General features: G+C 48.5%; 1 protein-coding gene across 1 annotated transcript in view; it reads right to left on the bottom strand.

Moving 5' to 3' along the window:
* Positions 1-20,184, bottom strand: part of KCNH5 (potassium voltage-gated channel subfamily H member 5) — a 199,795-nt gene that overhangs the window by 63,957 nt on the left and 115,654 nt on the right. The gene's annotated exons all lie outside the window — the stretch shown is intronic.

The following is a 20,184-nucleotide window of genomic DNA, read 5'->3' as shown; positions in this document are numbered from 1 at the left end:
AGCGCATATCTTAGGAGTGTGTATTGTGGTCAAGCTAGAACTAGCTAGTAGGCAGCCAGTATAATCTTAGCAACCTTCAGTAATTTTCCCTATTGCATAGCTTTGTATCATGTGTTTTGAGAATGAATAAAAGTCTGAGGAAGCTAGCCGGGAGGACGGACTTCTCTCTTGATCTCATACCATCCTACTTCCGGCTCAGCTCTTCCTGCATCAACCCTCTGAATGAATGTCTGCTGTGTCTCATTCATTGCTCTTACTCCTTGCTGCTCTAGTTCGAACTTTCAAACCCTCAGAGTGCTTCTGCTTTTAGCACTCTCCCTCAGGCACCAAGGTTCTAAGCCCTGGGTGCTTCCCAAGTAGCGTTGCGTTGCTACACCTGGATTTGTATTGTGAGCTACGCTTTGGAAAATAACTTACAAGAAAAATGTACTGTATTGTGAAATGAATGTTTTCAATGTTAAAGTTACACATGAACAGACCCACAGTCCCACAGTAATGCTCCACTCGCCATGCTGTCCTTGTGATGCCTGACATGGAAGATTCCATGCTGGAGCGTCAGCTACAGAGCAAGGTGGAGGCTGCAGGTGCTCTGCTGACCACCCCAGTGCACCCCCACGCCGCCCCCCATTAAAGGCGTGGAATCTGATTAGGCCCAAATGGCCAAAACTTCCTCAGGCCAGCCCTGATTGCAGCTGCTGTGATGCTTTGGAAGGGCAGAGCACAGACAGGGTGCTGGCCACACTTGGATGGAAACATCTGATGAACTGAGGGTTCTGTGCCTCACAGAACAATACGTAAAAACCCCATGTGAAAAAAGGTAGTTTATGACTAAACTGCCTATGTAAACCACCTTGAGCCTGGGTAAAAATAGAAAAAGGCGATATAAAAATACTGAAATAAATACATTTTCTTTTAAGAATGCTACAATATGAATTCAAATAAACAAAACATAAGAACAGCCCCACTGAATCAGGCCATAGGCCCATCTAGTCCAGCTTCCTGTATCTCACAGTGGCCCACCAAATGCCCCAGGGAGCACACCTGATAACAAGAGACCTCATTCTGGCACCCTCCCTTGCATCTGGCATTCTGACATAGCCTATTTCTAAAATCAGGAGGTTGCACATGCACATCATGGCTTGTAACCCGTAGTGGATTTTTCCTCCAGAAACTTGTCCAATCCCCTTTTAAAGGCATCCAGGCCAGACGCCATCACCACATCCTATGGCAAGGAGTTCCACAGGTTAACCACACGCTGAGTAAAGAAATATTTTCTTTTGTCTGTCCTAACTCTCCCAACACTCAATTTTAGTGGATGTCCCCTGGTTCTGGTGTTATGTGAGAGTGTAAAAAGTAACCCTAGTGCTCTTTCAATGAAACCATCGCAAAAAGATGACAATGCAGATGTGTGGTGAAATCACCCCAGAACAATTAACCACTTCATTGAAGTTATTAACACCACACTCCTAGGCATGTCTCCTGACCTCGATTCCCAATGAGTTCAGTGGGATTTGAACTCCAGGTAATTGCATGCAGGATTGAAGCCAAGTAGCCCAATCCTATCCTCCCTGCGCCAATCACTGGCGCAGACTTGAGAAGTCTCGTGTCGGATTTCTGAGCCCAACATGCAGGATAGGATCTGGCAGAGGAGGCCTCTGTCACTCCCCTTCCCAAGCCAGGCTGGTCCCCCTCACCCCCTGTTCTGTCCTCCTTCGGCCCAGGTCTGCCTCCATGCCCCCCACGCTGGCCAGCACTCACTTTCCACTGCCAGCAGCTGGGGCCTCTTTGGGGCACTGCTGGAGCAGCACAAGCCTCCCTGCCAGTGCCACTTACTCCTGGGGTACAGAGAACATGCTTTATGGCATGTCTGTGACACCCAGAGCTGGTGGTGCAGGTGTGCCACTCTCGCTGCAGCCGAAAGGATTGGGCTCTAAGAGTGTTTCCTAAGCTGTAACTAACCAGACGAATAGTCATCAGACTGTTGTAAGCACTGACAGTCAGCCAGTTTTTCTCAGAACAAATCCTGGAGCATAATATTATCTAATTTTTATAAAACACTTGTTTATGTTACACGAATGCATGAAGATCCTAGGAGAGGTAAATAGCCTCTAGTAGCAGATGCATCATTATAACCCTCAAATAACTGCCTGCCTTAACGTTCGAAAAACTTGACAATTTATGCTCTATGCTGCTGCTGTTAAAAATAAACAAAACACCATTTTAATACCCTCTCATGCACAAAGTCTTCCTATAGCTGTGTTTTAATGGAAGCTCATATGATTTAGGGTGCAATCCAAACCTTCGGTTCGGCCTGGGAGGGTCGCAAACGTGCCGTAAAGCTTGTTTTCGCCTCCGTGGGAGGAAGCCACCTATGGAGGCCTCCGCGCTGGCTTCCTTGCGGTTCCTGCGTCGGCTCGAATGAGCCAGCGCAAGGGTGACAGGTAGGTATGTGTATGCGCAACCTCCTGATTTTAGGAATGGGTTAAGTCAGAATGCCAGATGTAGGGGAGGGCACCAGGATGAGGTCTCTTGTTACCTGGTGTGCTCCCTGGGGCATTTGGTGGGCCGCTGTGAGATACAGGAAGCTGGACTAGATGGGCCTATGGCCTGATCCAGTGGGGCTGTTCTTATGTTCTTATGTTCTTAGGTGTGGGGGAGGCAGGGAGGGGGAGGGAGGGAGGCGTTCCTTGGCGGGGGGAGGGTTGGCAATGGGTGACCCTGGGGATGGGTGGGTGAGGAGAGGGAGGCGGGGCTGGGATCCAGCAGTCTCCCAACCCCCATCCCCAGGGAGAACGGAGTGGCTTCAAGCTGCTCCGCTCTCCTCGGACTTGTGGTACCTCATGAGGTGGTGCAAATCTAAAGAGACACATTGGGACCAGCAGCCCTTACCCAGGGGTAAGGGGAAAAGTTTCCCCTTGCCTCTGGCTAAGCCGCTGCTGGCCACAATCCTGCACTGGATGCAGCGCAAGCTAGGATTGCACCCTTAGTTTCCAAAACTATACAGCATATCCCAAACTTTTAGAGCCATGACCCACCTTGTCCTCTCTGGTGGGTCTCAGCATGATGCTCCTTGTGGTGCCACTATGCTTCATTCGGAGACCCTGAAGGCCATTTCTGGGTTGCACTGGGCCTGTGACCCACTCCATTGACCTCCCCCTGGGCTGCATACAGTTGCCTCACGGAAGCGACCGGAAGCGACTTCCAGTTTAATATACAGATGCAACTCCTGGTTTGTGTGTTTCTGCCATGCTCTTACCCTCTCCCTGTAACTACAGCGATGCCACCCCTTCCCCAAGTCTTATCTGATATCTTTCAAACGCAGGGATTCCTTCCTACCTCCTGAGCATTAGCCCCCACCAGCAGGGTGGGGGAGTGGGACAGACATTTTTGCTGTGAGGAACCATTAGCAGTCACTTTGCACTTCCTTCTACAAGGACCTCTCAGCAGCTGAGTTCAGAAGACACTTCTCTTGTCAGTGAACGTTGCTTTCTTCCACACAGCTCTGAACTAGACTTTTCACTTTTTCATTCACCTGAATTCCCTCCCTTAAAATTGCAAGAGAAGAGGGCTTCTGTCTACACAAAGCACTTTATCTAAAACTGGGACATGCAAAATGATGCGGAGACATTCCTCTGAATCCTACTAAAGCTCCCTTTGGATGTCTGGAGAAACCCAGAATACTTGCCTTGACTTGACAAGCTGCACTCAGGTTTTCTGTGGGTTCTTAGGGCTCTTTGGGACAACCCAAATGTCTTTCACATTTCCTTTAGGGTTCCTAATGCTAGTAACTAGGTACAGGTCTACAACATGTGTCTGGCAACACAATCCTATACATCAGTGGTTCTCACACATTTAGCACCAGGACCCACTTTTTAGAATGAGAATCTGACAGGACCCGCCGGAAGTGATGTCATGACCGGAAGTGACATCATCAAGCAGGAAAATGTTTAACAATCCTAGGCTACAATCCCACCCACACTTACCCAAGAGTAAATCCCATTTACTATCTTTGTTAAAAGCATATACAGAGTAGCCTGTTGAAAGTACACGTCTGTAACATTTTCCCTAATGCAGTCACGTACCATGGTAGCATCAAGTCTAATATAAAATATTGAAATGAATGGGGACCCACCTGAAATTGGCTTGTGACTAGTGGGTCTCAACCTACAGTTTGAGAAGCACTGCTATACATGCTTACTCAGAATTAACTCCCATGTTATTCAGTGGGAATTACTATCAAATAAGTATATGCAGTGGGTCCTCTTTATCAGCAGATTCAGAACCCATGAATTTGACCCACCACAGATTCCAAACCACAGATTCCAAACCACAGAGGACCCACAGAGTTCCTTCTGGACACAACCAGAAGCACCTTCTTCTATGGGCTTCAGAACACCTCTAGATGCAATTAGAAGATGCTTCCAATCATGTCCAGAGGTCCAACCTAACCACAGATTTCATCATCACAGATTCCAGCATTCACAGGGGTTCCAGGTACGGAATCACTACAACCTCTATAGGATTGCAGCCTGAAGATGTTAAATCTCCCTTCCACATCATAAGTATTTCTCACAAGGGACATCAATGTAAATTCAACAAAGTCAGCCACTTTGGACTGGTATTTCTCCAGTCTCCTTCCCCACATTAAAATATATACACAGAGGATCCTCATTCGCAGAGACCTTTCCCGGGTCGTGCCAGGCTGGCAACTCACTCCATATGCCTCTGTTAGAATGGCATGTCGAAGCCTCTGAAAGCTACTTCTGGTCAAACTGGAAGTTGATTCTGAAAACAGGAAGTGGCTTCCAGAGGTTTCCTTGGACCATTTTAAGACCTGCGGAGGCCAATAGACTGGGTTGCCGGCCAAGTGTGACCCAGAAGAGGCCTCTGGGGGCTCCAGTTAGTAATTGTGAGGAGACTCCAGGAGCATCCATGTGAACCCTCCGTATCTGCGGATGGTTAAATCTACAGATAGAGGACCCACAAATGTAGAGGGTCTGCTGAATTTCTCTTGCCATTCCATGGCAAGGGCTGGTGAAAGTAGATTCATTCTTCTCAGGAAAACAGAGTAGCTGATAATGAGACATGCCAAAGACTTAGGGGGACTTCTGTTGATGACAAGTGGCAAAACTCTCCATGCGTGTACCATTTTACTTCGTCTGTCATTTTCCCCCAGCGTACCAGTCCCAAATACTGGCTAATTGCCAGTTCCACGCACAACCAAACACACTCCTGGTCACATCTGGTTGCTTCTGATTGGCCGTGCACACCTAAATCGGGCCTGTCAAACTGTCGGTTGCATTACCTGTCACCAGAAACCTGTACGCGGGTTTTCTGCCAAAAGGCTGGAAAACCAGCCTCTCCGGACTGCTTTGTTTCTGGAATCATTACCCAGTTGTCATTGACAGCTGTGGATTAAAGCCATATTATGTTTGTGCTGCCACATGCCTGGCTGTGTCAAGCGAGTCACAGGTAATAAGCATGAGACGCAAAGGATACATGGAGCCGTTGTAGGGCAGCCCAGAAAGCTGATGAGGTCGGCGAGGGCCGTTTCCATCACAAAGTTCCATGAGACAAGTTGGCAGCTGTCATCAGTGCCACACAGGAGAATCTAACAGCTTGTTGCTGTGTCGGGGTGGCTGCGTTGCTGTTCTTTTAATTTATTCTCAGCAAATTTTCTGTCATGGACACAGAGCTCCTGTCACATTCTGGGGGAAAACTGGGTGACAAGACACTCGCTTGAGGCATGCTCCAAAACACAAACACGCACACTGACAAACAGATCTTTTCACCTATTAAAAACACAACCAGGAACATGGAAACCTACCTTCATGATTCCCTCCCTCCCTCCCCCTCTGCCCGCCTGGACTGGATTTGTCTGTATGACCAGTAAGGAGATTCCCGAAGGTCATTTTCCAAACCTCTCATGTTCCATGATGGCGGCTACGAGGTTTCTGCCTGGCTTAAGAACTTGGGTGGCTGGAGGCATGCTGGCTTCTGATCCTGCTTCTGAAGATCCTGCTTCTGAAGCCCGTTGCTTTGTGCTTTACACTTTTATGAATGTTCAGATCTAGGTGGCTTCACAAGTAGACCTGATGGGCATAAACGGGTGACCAGGGCCCATACAAGGGCCCCCACCCCGGCCTGGACAATCCCCATGGCAGCCGCAACAGCTCCCCACCCTTTTGGGGCCATTTGCAGTTGCAGCCACTTCCCCCATCACCTGATAAGCCAGGTGGTCCACTGGGTCCACTGGGGAGGCTATCATGGAGGCAGTGGGCAGCAGATGAGTCTGTGCTGCCACTTGTAGCAATCAGGGTGGAAATGAGAAAGGACTGTTATCTGTCCACCTGCCCAGCCAGGCACTGTCAAAGGTACACTGCTTGGAAAGCTACCCAGCAAACAGGTGAAAGTTCACCTTCACCCCATGAAGGAGGACTTGCATCAATTTGCTGTCTGGTTTCCCGACACTTTTTTTGGGGGGGTGTTGCCGGCTCACACATGTGCTTTCCAAAATTAGGAAGTATACAACACTGTAGGGTGCTTGAAGGATATTGGCTCCAGAGACTCCAAAAGCTGGAGTCACCACTGGTTACAGTGCTCCCAGGGGCTTGAAGTGGCCCTATCTTGACACCTATATAGCTCCCTATCTGGTGAATAGCTCAATATTCCTGTCCTTCCTCTCCTGCATATCAGTTCTGGCCCAAAAGTCCTTGCATTTTGTACCCCTTTGCTAGAGAAAAATTGCTGAAATGTTCAAAATTTCCAATAATCACAATATTCCAGGTTGCAAATAAAATTCAGCTCATCTATCTGACTAAAGAACACTGCTGTAGTTTTATGAGCCAGTCCACTCAGCAGCCTCAGAACCTCTTCTCTAACTTTACCACCTCCCCAGCCAAATCCCTTCTCTCCACTACATGATGAACCTGTCATCCTCTGTTTCCAGTGACTGCTACCTCCCTTCTGCCCTCTGCCTCCAAACTCATGGAGTGTGCAGCTGTCTCCTGCTGCCCCCATGTTCTCCCCTACAACTCTGTTCTGGATTCCTTCCAAGCTGACTTGTGCCCCTTGAGACCCAATGAAACTGTTCTGGCATAAAGCACCAAAGGTTCTCTCCCTGCCAGATGGAGAAGTCTCCATGCTGCCTTCAACCTCCTTGATACCTCAGTTGCATTCAACACAGCCAATTGCTCTGTCTTTATGCCCAGCCTCCACCATTCTGTCCTCAGATGGTTCTCTTCTGACCTGTCTGCCCATCCATTCAATGTTTTCACAGGGGAAAGCTCTTCCTCTCTCTCTTCCGTTCCATCTCTCTCTCAGTGTCCTCAGGGAACTTTTCCTGATCCACTGTCATGCTCTCTCTACATCCTGTCCCTAGCTAATCTCATCCAATCCCATGGTTTTCAATACAATCCACACACCGTTGACACCCAGTTCTTGCCAGGATTTGGGTGCAAAGGTTGCCTGCAGAGCTCGGGGGACGGGACGAAGACACACAATATATTATCCAGACATCTGAGACCCTTGACCTGCTCTCTGTGATACCTGTAGGAGGAGTGTCCCTTTGTGCAACTTCATTCCTCCCTTCCTCCCATATTTCCTCTCTCCCTCTTTGTCCATTGGAGGAGGACGCAGATTTCTAAGCTCTTGTCTCCATAATGGCAGGCAACCATTATCCCCTCACACCCACACAAAGCTATAGGGTCCTTTGTTCCATAAGCAGTAGGAGCCTCTGATATCTCAGAAGATGTATATGCTTGAGAACTGTAAGTAAATCAGTGGTGTAGCTACAGGAAGGGTGGCAGTAAGTACTGCAGGCTCCACAACACTTATAAGCAGCCCCTCCCACTTGCTATCAGAACCATTCCAGGCGAGGCGTACCTTGCAATACCATCACTGCCCAGAATGGTTCCAACAGCAAGTGGGAAAGGCTGCTTACAAGGAGCTGCTTACAAGGGGCTGCTTACAAGACAGTTGTGGTGCCTGTCATACTTACCACACCACCCTTCCTGTAGCTATACCACTGAAGCAGAGTAGTTCTGAACAACCTCTGCTCCTGTGCGTGTGTATTAATTGCAGGAACCTAGCTGGGTGGTAGAATTTCCAATAGGAAAAGGTTCTTCTGCTGATTACTCTGCTTGCTAGAAGCCCCAGAACTGCCTTTTTCAAAGTTCTACCCCTCTGGGACAGAACCTTCTCCCTCCACCCCTCCATCTCTCTGTCTTGGATGCTTCATCATTCTCATAGGCTCAAGAGGTCCAAGACAGAGCTTCTTATCTTCTCTCCCAAGCTCTCCTCTTCTCCTACTCTCTCCCTACTCATCGCCAATGTCACTATCTACCCTGTGGAGCAAACTCAAAGACTTGGTTTTACCTTGGACTCCTGTCTCTATTCTCTCTATCCAATCTATTGTCAAATTAAGAGCCAAATCCTATTTCCAATAGGAAAAGGTTCTTCTGCTGATTACTCTGCTTGCTAGAAGCCCCAGAACTGCCTTTTTCAAAGTTCTACCCCTCTGGCACAGAACCTTCTCCCTCCATCTCTCTGTCTTGGATGCTTCATCATTCTCATAGGCTCAAGAGGTCCAAGACAGAGCTTCTTATCTTCTCTCCCAAGCTCTCCTCTTCTCCTACTCTCTCCCTACCCGTCGCCAATGTCACTATCTACCCTGTGGAGCAAACTCAAAGACTTGGTTTTACCTTGGACTCCTGTCTCTATTCTCTCTATCCAATCTATTGTCAAATTAAGAGCCAAATCCTATTTCCAATAGGAAAAGGTTCTTCTGCTGATTACTCTGCTTGCTGGTGCAGCTGTACTGAAAAGGAGCCCACTGTATCCCGCAGGGGGGCAGATTGGGAGGCTTTGAAGGGGAACGGAGATTTAAATTCCCTTACCCTTGTATATGCCTTCTGCTCCACAATGGATTTCCTTGGACCTGCACCAGCAATTTCGCTGGTGCAAATCTGAACAGAGAACAGAGTCAGGGAGGCTGCTGAGGCAGGGAAGTTATGCCTGAGGCAGGGAAGTTATCTGGTGAGTTCCCTGGGGCATTTGGTGGGCTGCTGTGAGATACAGGAAGCTGGACTAGATGGGCCTATGGCCTGATCCAGTGGGGCTGTTCTTATGTTCTTAACTACAATTCCCAGAATGCCTTGCAGGTCTTCTTGTTATCTGGTGTGCTCCCTGGGGCATTTGGTGGGCCGCTGTGAGATACAGGAAGCTGGACTAGATGGGCCTATGGCCTGATCCAGTGGGGCTGTTCTTATGTTCTTAACTACAATTCCCAGAAAGCCTTGCAGGTCTCTTGTTATCTGGTGTGCTCCCTGGGGCATTTGGTGGGCCGCTGTGAGATACAGGAAGCTGGACTAGATGGGCCTATGGCCTGATCCAGTGGGGCTGTTCTTATGTTCTTAACTACAATTCCCAGAAAGCCTTGCAGGTCTCTTGTTATCTGGTGTGCTCCCTGGGGCATTTGGTGGGCCGCTGTGAGATACAGGAAGCTGGACTAGATGGGCCTATGGCCTGATCCAGTGGGGCTGTTCTTATGTTCTTAACTACAATTCCTAGAAAGCCTTGCAGGTCTCTTGTTATCTGGTGTGCTCCCTGGGGCATTTGGTGGGCCCCTGTGAGATACAGGAAGCTGGACTAGATGGGCCTATGGCCTGATCCGGTAGGGCTGTTCTTATGTTCTTATGCCACTGCAGTCAGATCCATCCCTATCACAGCCTCCCTGCCACATTCCTCCCCACTCCAAGCCCATTTTCACCCCTGCTGCTGTCTAACTTGCTCTGGAGGCCACATCAGGGTCTGGCAAAAGACAGGAGCACTCTTGCGGCGGTGCTCCAAAAATGGCTGCCGAATGAGCACTCTGCACGCTGTCAGTGGCCATGTTGCAACCATGGTTTTATAAGGTGCAAGATCACCATTTGCAACAGCCATAAAGCAGCCACTGCTGCCGGAATGCTAATTCCAGCAGTGGTAGAGATCAATTGGATTGGGCAATGTAGATATACGTATATGAAATAACTGCATATTCTTCCTCCACTTAACCAGCTGCTAGTCCCTCAGGCATCTCCCTTGTGTCTATTAATAGGCTGTGAGACTTTGGGTGCAGGAATTTGTCCATGTAAAGCACCAAGCACATTGATGATGCCACATTAAATTACTTTTTACTGTTGCTATTGCACTGGACAGGCTCCTTTTTCATCCCTGCTACTGCTACTGCTTTTTTTCTTGCTGGATTGGTCAAATGGATGATCCCAGTCAATAAGAGAACATATAAAACATATATGAACATATAGAACATTTAGATATGGGCTGTGTCAGAATGCCAGACGCAAGGGAGGGCACCAGGATGAGGTCTCTTGTTATCTGGCGTGCTCCCTGGGGCATTTGGTGGGCCACTGTGAGATACAGGAAGCTGGACTAGATGGGCCTACGGCCTGATCCAGTGGGGCTGTTCTTATGTTCTTATATAGTGACACGGAACTATGCATTTGGCCACATGTTGACATTACTGAGGGTAAATGAAGCCAACTGAGGGCAGTGTGTTATTCTAATGATGGAGCATTCCCTAAATGGGATAACATCACAGTGCTACACAGCCAATCAAATTTTACTACTGATGACATCACTGAGAGCAAGGGCAATCATAGGAACTCACGCTGTAAATGAATAGGTGAAGACAGTGGCATATGAAGAGGGTGGCTGGGGGGCAGCCCCAGGTGCCAGGCTTCAGGGAGGTGTCCGAGAGGCCGCCCCAAGATGGTGGTGATAGCAGCAGCAGGGATAACCCTGGTTGCACCTGTCATTTGGCTAGTGCTGGCTGCAGCAACCCACAAGAGAAACGTGTTTTATTGGTATGTATCAGTATTGGCAACCTTCAGTCTCAAAAGACTATGGTATCGCGCTCTGAAAGGTGGTTCTGGCACAGCGTCTAGTGTGGCTGAAAAGGCCGATTCGGGAGTGACAATCCCTTCCACACTGGGAGCAAGTGCAGTCTGTCCCTGGCCTGTCTCCCTGGCTATGGGCCTTCCTTCTTTGCCTCTTTGCCTCAGACTGTTGGCAAAGTGTCTCTTCCAACTGGGAAAGGCCATGCTGCACAGCCTGCCTCCAAGCGGGCCGCTCAGAGGCCAGGGTTTCCCACTTGTTGAGGTCCACTCCTAAGGCCTTCAGATCCCTCTTGCAGATGTCCTTGTATCGCAGCTGTGGTCTACCACAGCTTATTGGTATGCCACAGGTTATTGGTATGATTATATATACAAAGTTATATATAAATATACAAATATAAATACGCACTTAAAATAATTTTTTAAGTCTACCACATATACCAAATATAAATACGCACTTAAAATAATTTTTTCATGAGAAGGTGTAAAAATGTATGGGCCTCGGGTGCCAAATGACTTTGGTGCGCCATTGGATGAAGAAGACACTTTAGCAAGGAGTGCCAGAAAACGGCTGAAAAGGAACACTTTTTAACACTGCCCACAATGTTTATGAAACACTGGAAGTAAATGTACAAGCTTCATGGATTACCCTGATGCGATCTATGTGTGTACGCATGGCCATGTGCATGCAGTTCTACCAATGAGGCGTCTTCACCAAACCAGAGGTGAAGGTTTTTCTGTTGCAAGGCAGTTACGATCATCAGATGTCACTTTCCTTAATTACCGCTCTGATGAGGTTTACAGAGATCAAATAGACTGTTGTGCTGAAAAGCGGACTGCAAAAGCAGCACGATCACAAGACCTGGTCCCTCTATTCTCCCTTTCCGATGTTTATTTCATAGTTAACATCTGTAACAGGGCCATCGTAATTGGCTTTTGCTTTTGATTCCCTGGCAGGGCAAACATATGGAAGGTAAAGGTGAAAATATGCTGATTCTTGTGAAGCTGTTCCAGGGAGCGGAAAAAAAAATAAAAGAAGCAAACAGATATTTATAGATACTCGTCAAGCACGTTCCTGTCCATGTGCGCGTAGCTGAGAAGCCCAGGTAAAATCTCCACAGGCATTACATGAACCTGAATGCCTGCTGGTTGCTAAGTCACCAATTAAGAGAGTGTCTGCTCTGCCCTCAATAAACCCTCCAACAGCAGGAATCAGGAGGTGGTAGGTTGAGATAGAGATGCCTCCGACAGTGTCACGGACTGGCTTTTCGCCCTGATGTGGTCTGCTGATGTCAGCGGAGATGGTGTCAGACTTTCACTGGATGAACGTCTATGTGAACGTTTCACCGGGTGGACTCGAAATATAAATTCTTCTCCCATTTGAAAAGCTTGGTTGAGAACATGAGGTTTGCCCATCGCTATCAAGTTTTCAAGGGCCGTAGGATCCAAGCCCTGTGTTGGGCCCTCAGGGTGCTGTACTGCACACGCTAGATGGCACTTGGCCAGTGCCCAACCTGGTTGGCCCACTTTGCCATCCATGGGTTTGCCTAAGCCCACCCTACTGAGATCATTGCAGAAGCAAGACCAATACCGGGAACCTTTAAATCTGTCGTTCACAGCCCAATCCTATTTTGGACTGGGCTGCCAAGCCGTAGTACTTGGCGACAGTGGAACAGAGGTCTGCTGTCGCAAAATGGCTACCAATGGCGCGCAGAGTGCTCTGTTGACTGCCATTTTGGGTGCGCTGCAACAAGGTTTAGCAAGGCTCACTGGACATTGCCAGCCCTTCTCATACATGTTGGAGCAGGTAAAGCAGTGGCCGAGGCAGAGAGGGGAGAAATGGGGTGGGAAAGGAGTTGGAATGTGGGCATGGAGGCTGCAAGAGGAGGTGGATCTGGGGGCAATGGCACACACTGGATCCTATCCCAACTTTTGGCAGTCTCCCCCTTTCCCTTCTTGTACTAGAGCCAAATAAAGAGCTGGTGCAGGTCCAAGGAGACCTATTGCACAGGAGGCTTACAGAGGGGTAAAGGAATTTAAATCACACTGGATACAGCACACACCTTTTCAGTGCTGTCTCACAACCCAGTTCTGAACTGCCTGGCACCCATGGCTGCAGCGGCACTGAAAATGACTGCCACTGCATCTTGCATGCTAACTGGACAATGCCGGCTCGTCCCCCTTCCCTGGGTAAGACTTTTGTCCCCCCTCTCCTGGGTAAGATGAGTAGCCCCACAATGGGGCTACTTGATTCTACAGTGACCAAAGTGTTGGCATAGAATCAAGAGCCTCCGTGTTGGGCCAGTAGCCCAACATGGAGGCTCAGGGTCTGGTGAAGTGAAGCTCCACCGGTCCCACCTCCTTCCTGCTCCACTCCCTCTCCTGGCACACCTCTTCCTCATCCTCTCCCCACCCTCTGCCTGATCCCTCTGCCCTGGAACACCTCCTTCCTGCCTCCCCCCCGTCCCTACCGACATCTCTGCTGCCCATTGGTCCACGTGACCACAGAGCAGCGGAGAAGAGGTGGTCCACCACCGCTAGCCCAGCACCAGCCGGAGCTGAGCTAGCACCAGCACTGAGGGCCACAGATGTGCCTTACGGCATGCTTGCAACAGTGTGCACCAGAAGTAAGCCGGCATACACTGGTTAGGAATGGGCCCTTAGCCATTAAACTACACAGATTTTGGAATCTTGGGTGGGCACATAGTCCAATGGTGGTGCACATGCTTCTCACAGGTGAAGAAAACAGACCCTTCACCCCACCTTCATCTTACCTTGCAAGGTCCATCAGCCCAAAAAATTTTGTTGCAGGCTAGCTCATAACCAGTAGGAAAATGGCTGGACGAAAAGGAGTCCAGGTGATGGTCTGCAGGAAGGTAAGGCCAAGGAAGGTTACACTCCCATCAACAGTACACTTGTATTTATGTGAGATCACCACCCACCCCATATCATATGTAGGCTTGTGATTAAAGAACCATGGCTACCCTATCAAATCTAGTCTGGCCCCAAGAGACCCTTGTCTACAGATAACAATCTGTATCATTCTTTTAGGATAAAAGGAAATGTGCAAGAATTAGATTCAATGCACCAGTGCAGGGAACAAAATTAATTCCACTGGGAAAGGTGTAATTGGTTTTGTGGACCTTTATCTACAAAGATCCAGTGAGTTGCACAATTAATATGCCACTATGATTTAATTACAAAGATGTCCTGTGAACATCTAGGTTAGCTGGTCTTCAGGGACATGCAAGAGAGAATTGTAGACTTTTGCTTCACAGTTAATTTGGGTATCTATTCTCTGAAGGCTTTAGTCTAATGATAATTCCTTATTCATGCACAAAGTTATTCCGATTACACACGTAAGTGAATATTGCAGACTTGGGTCAATCTTGAAGAAGAAATTAAATGTTTGCCTTTGGCTTTCTCCAGTTCTCAGTGGACATTACTAATATGTTTACACATATATTAATCCAATTATCAGAAAACCTTTGATTAGTCCCGCAGCCAGAGGGGCCGCAAAGCACTAAGTTTTGCAGGGAGCCTCACCGCGGCATTCAAGCAGCCCATTGAAGCAATTTCAGGCAGTGGGAACAAATCAGAGGTGTATGTTGGGAAGTTGATTTAAAGTGCTGATTGCAAAGACAGATCCAATATGTTTGTTTCCACAATTGCTGCTGCAGAGGGTGATCATTGTTCTTATCATGTTGTAAGCCAGGGGTGCCCAAACCCCGGCCCTGGGGCCACTTGGGGCCCTCAAGGCCTCTCAATGTGGCCCTCAGGGAGCCCCCAGTGTCCAATGAGCCTCTGGCCCTCCAGAGATTTGTTGGAGCCCACACTGGCCCGAGGCAACTGCTCTCAGTTTGAGGGCGACTGTTTAACCTCTCGCGTGAGCTGTTGGATGAGGGCTCCCTCCACTGCTTGCTGTTTGACATCTGTGATGCAGTAGCAGCAGCAAAGGAAAGGCTGGCCTTGCTTTGTACCAGGCCTTTTATAGGCCTTGAGCTATTGCAAGACCTTCATTCATTCGTATAAATTCATCTTTAATATATTCATTTATGTAAACTTATATAAATTTATTCAAATTTGAAATGTAAATTAATTCTTTTTTTCTCTGGGCCCCAACACAGTGTCAGAGAGACGATGTGGCCCTCCTGCCAAAAACATTGGACACCCCTGTTGTAAGCCCTGGACAGCTATGGTGGGTGCTGTGGGTTGATGGAGTGCAGGACCTCACCAATCGTCTAGCAGGTGGAACTTGGTTGGCAACCTTCAGTCTCGAAAGACTATGGTATAAGCCTACAGCACCCAGTATTCCAAGGCGGTCTCCCATCCAAGTACTAACCAGGCCTGACCTTGTTTAGCTTCTGAGATCAGACAAGATTGGGCATGTGCAGAGTAACAGTTGCTGCATCAGGTGGAACTTATGGCTCACTGATCAGCTGGGCAGTGAAGCAACAGCCATAGATGTCATCAGCTGTTACCCCCTCTCAGTTGTCTGCTGGGAGGCTTGAAGGAAGCAGGGCTGGGGCTGGTTCTACTACCCATTTAAAAAGGGAGGAGCTGAAGGTGACGAGAGGTAGCATCAGAGCAAGCAAGAAGGCTTGAAGGCACTGGAGTGAAGGCAAAGCCAGGAAGGGAGATGAAAGCAGAAGTGAGGTGGGAGGCAGAGGCAGGGAGAGTCTAGAAAGGACACCCACTGGCCATGGAAGGAGAGTGAGTGAGGAGAAAGTGACAAAGAAACATGGGGGAGCCCAGATATGGAGGAGGAGGTGGTACGAGGAAAGAGGGTGAATTGGACCTGGAGCAACAGGTGAAAGATAAAGAGGAATGGAGAAGAATCTGGGAAGAAGAACATGGGTTTGCTACAAGCTCATGGAAGGAGGTCTGGGGAGTAGGTGGATGAGCCCAACCCATGTCCACCTGGGGGTGAGGCAGAGGCAGGATTCCCAGGGACCCTGAGCCCATCCCAGAGAGGGACTGGGGAACTCTTGTGAAAGAGCAAGTGGCTGGGGTCTCTAGTAACTTGCAAGACCCTGACTTGTGCTTGATTACTGCAGGACAGCCTGCGCTTAAGCCATTTGTCAAGCCCCTCCAAGGGCAGGTAGTAAGAAAGGGTGAAGTCAGCCTGGCATGGAAGGACAACTTTTCTCCTATTTTTGTTAACACCTTTTTGGATGAAATAAAGCACCTATTAAGTGCAGCCCCAATGTCTGGAGTGGCCTTTGTGAAGCCCCTGGAGGTAAAACTCCCCCTCCCCTGGAGGAGGAGGTGGAGATGACACATGTATTTATTCACTCTTTATATAGGACAAAGTTCCAAACAACACAGTCCTGGAACGTGCTGGAATCCCTAGCATGTATGCACTGCTGAAACAGAGACGCCTGCGTTGGCTCAGTCATGTCGTGAGAATGGATGATGGCCGGATCCTAAAGGATCTCCTCTATGGAGAACTCGTGCAAGGAAAGCGCCCTACAGGTAGACCACAGCTGCGATACAAGGACATCTGCAAGAGGGATCTGAAGGCCTTAAGGAGTGGACCTCAACAAGTGGGAAACCCTGGCCTCTGAGCGGCCCGCTTGGAGGCAGGCTGTGCAGCATGGCCTTTCCCAGTTTGAAGAGACACTTGGCCAACAGTCTGAGGCAAAGAGGCAAAGAAGGAAGGCCCATAGCCAGGGAGACAGACCAGGGACAGACTGCACTTGCTCCTGGTGTGGAAGGAATTGTCACTCCCGAATTGGCCTTTTCAGCCACACTAGACGCTGTTCCAGAACCACCATTCAGAGCGCGATACCATAGTCTTTCGAGACTGAAGGTTGCCAACAATGTATAGGATTATTGCAGACAGTTCCCCCTGCACTAAATAGCCTTTTGGCCTCACTTTACAATTATTTTCTCAGTATTCTGAGAAGACTCGCACATACCTGCCAATGGGGGAAAACATTTGATGCATCTGATGTGGTGGGATCTAGCCCACAAAAGCTTCTGCCACAATTAATCAGACTTTACAGTGCCGCCGAACTCTTTGCTGTTCCTTTATTGGATGCTTGTCCCTTCTGCATTGTTTTATAAAGTTTGCAGCAACAACTATGGCAGTAATATGAAGAATGGAGCGGTACTAGATCAGGATGCCTCAGTGGCATAGCTAGAAGGGGGTGCAGAGCACTAGGTTTTGCAGGAAGCCTCACCATCACATGCAAGTGGCCCCTTTCCCATCCCCTTTGGAGCCATTTCAGACATATGCCTCTGTTTTGTGCTCTGAAGGGGAGGGGCTGCCTGCATGCCACGATGAGGATCCCTGCAAGACTTAATGCTTTGCACCCCCTCTAGCTATGCCAATGGGTACCTATTTCTACAGTTCACACCACACAATGTATTCATCTCTACACTGTGCCACTCTTTCAATGGTTTCAACACTTCACTGGGACATCGATCCCAGGAGTTATTTGTTGTTGTTTTTTAATGTTAGATTATTGAAAAATAAACGACCCTGGGCTGCATCTAACAATCCTTTGAATTTGGTGTGTGTGGCAACTCAAACTTCATGGACTGATGTCCCAGTGGTGTAGCTATATCTTGAAAACACAGTTTGTTTCAGAAAAAGCACCCTGAAGTTTTGTTAGATATAATTCCTTCCAATCTCTATTGCATGGTTTGCTTTCTCGAATTCCTCTGTCCTATAAGTACAGACAAAGGACCGAGCAGGTACAACATCTTGAAGGTGGTGACTGGAACCCCACTCCCTGCTTCAGCCTCTTTTACTGGGAAAGCTGGGAACGAAAAATAGAATGTAGTTTGTTGCTACCAAGCTGTAAGCCCAGACAGAAGGAGGCCTTCTTGACAATACTTCCCTCTTGAGAATGCCTCCCAGGGTAATGGAGAGCCCCAAAACCCCAGGTGGGGGCTTAAAAACAACCAGTAGCAGAACCAGTAGTTAGCAGGCTGGTATATATGGGAACCCTCTCCCTCCCAAATTAATTGAGACAAGGGAGGGAAAATGGAACTTTAAAAGGTATTTGCAGTATTAAATAGCTAAAAATCGAAACACTGGAGGGGGAAATGCAAGTACAAGGCATTGATCAGCTAGCAAAGGAAGAAAAGAGGAGGCAAAGGTTGGCAAGGGTTAAAAAAGGCAAATGGGAAAGAAAACAAAAATCTGACCAAGTTTTTCTGGGCACTTAACCTACAGACACACCATCTAGTTCCTGGGCCTGGCGCCCATACTTGCAGCACAGTGGATGGACGAGGCCCTGGGAAGCATCAGATGTTGCTGATGTTGGACCTGGGCAAACACGCAAAGTGGTGTGAGTGAGTGAGTGAGAGAGTGAGAGTGTTGACCCCATTATATATAGCCTGTGGACATTAATTCCACTTTACCTGTGGGATTGGTTAGGGGAAAGGGTCACCTGGGTTCTTGAACTTCCTTCTCTTGGGAATCAAGCGGGTTTCTGGTCTCTTTAGCTGGCTCATAGCCAAGTTCTTTGCTCACTGGTCAACTGAGAAAAAAGAAGGTGCTTGAACAACAACAAAGGGTTCGTGGTTACTGCATCTGTTTGACAGGGCAGCCTCATTACAAGGCTGATGCAACTCCAAAGCCGCGGCGGTGCTAAAAGTGTCCCAAACAAATGGATACTAGGCAAAAAAGGGGGGGAGAATTAGAGATGTACACTATATTTCCCATTGTAAACAATGACTATGAACTGCTGATGCTTCGTAGTTTCATTTCCAAGAGCGTAATGTTTCCGGAGAGATTTTGTTCAAAAGGTTTAATAGAATTTGCTTTTTCTATCGTGCACCAAAGAACTGGGACTACAAAAGCAGTCTTGAAGCTTATTTCCACATTTGTCCCGAGACTTTACAGAGTCAGTTTTATTGGTTTTATTATGAAGAGGGTCAAACCCACTGAAGTCATATGCAAAGCGAGATGTATCCTGGCCATACGTGTCCAGCCCAAACTGCCTCCTCCCTCGTGCTCCCCCAACCTTAAACAGCAGCTAAACTTAGCACAGCAAATATTAACATGATGGTTTAATATTTAACCCCTCCAGCTGCACTGAGGGTGAAAGACAAGAAGGTCTCCATTATACAACATGTTCTCAGACAATGTTAAATCACATTGCCAGTATTCTGCATATATATTATTTATCATCCAAAGTTGAATTCTGCTTGTCTTTCAATGGGAGCGGCGCACACATCTCCACATAGGGAAGATGAAGGAGTCCGTCTCACCTGAAAATGCTAATGACATGAGCTAATGACAGGGTTTGTGTAACCCAGTATGGGAGGCCAGTGCATCACCCCGTGATGGACCTCCTCCCATGCAGTGGGAGGGACAACGCACTGGGCCATTGCCCCACCCCACTGGTTTTTTGGCTATAACCTGTGATAGAATAGAGATATTTCAACGTGGTTTGTTTCATTGCATTCTGCATGAAATTATGCAATGTCACCCCCCCCCCCATAGAGGATGATGGATGATGGCCGGATCCCAAAGGATCTCCTCTATGGAGAACTCGTGCAAGGAAAGCGCCCTACAGGTAGACCACAGCTGCGATACAAGGACATCTGCAAGAGGGATCTGAAGGCCTTAGGAGTGGACCTCAACAGGTGGGAAACCCTGGCCTCTGAGCAGCCCGCTTGGAGGCAGGCTGTGCAGCATGGCCTTTCCCAGTTTGAAGAGACACTTTGCCAACAGTCTGAGGCTAAGAGGCAAAGAAGGAAGGCCCATAGCCAGGGAGACAGACCAGGGACACACTACACTTGCTCCCAGTGTGGAAGGGATTGTCACTCCCGAATCGGCCTTTTCAGCCACACTAGACGCTGTTCCAGAACCACCTTTCAGAGCGCGATACCATAGTCTTTCGAGACTGAAGGTTGCCAACAACCAAACCCCCCCCCCCATGCATGACACCCTGTGTGGCCCACACACCCCTAGTGACGCCACTGCCTCCATGTCTCAAGGCAGTGTTCCTCTGAATACCAGTTGCTTGGGAGCAATGGTGGGAGAAGGGTAATGCCTCATGCTCTGCTTGTAGCCTTCCCAGGGGCATCCGGCCGGCCACTGTGAGAAGCAGCATTGGCTTTTGGCAAACAGCTCTGTTTTGCTCTCGTGGCCTGGATTGGCTCTGAAGGGGAGGGAGAGGGGCCGCTTGCATGGCACGGTGAGCTGCCTGCAAAACTTAGTGCTTTGCGCTCCCTCTACCATCATCTGTTGCAGCCCACACCCTCCACATTCCCGAGTGATGACACTGACATGACCAAAGTGGGTATGTTTACTGCATTTGCACATTTGACA

Source organism: Tiliqua scincoides, chromosome 1 (genome assembly GCF_035046505.1).
Source record: "Tiliqua scincoides isolate rTilSci1 chromosome 1, rTilSci1.hap2, whole genome shotgun sequence".
NCBI classification, from domain to species: domain Eukaryota; kingdom Metazoa; phylum Chordata; class Lepidosauria; order Squamata; family Scincidae; genus Tiliqua; species Tiliqua scincoides.
This window is presented reverse-complemented; position numbering and strand designations above follow the sequence as displayed.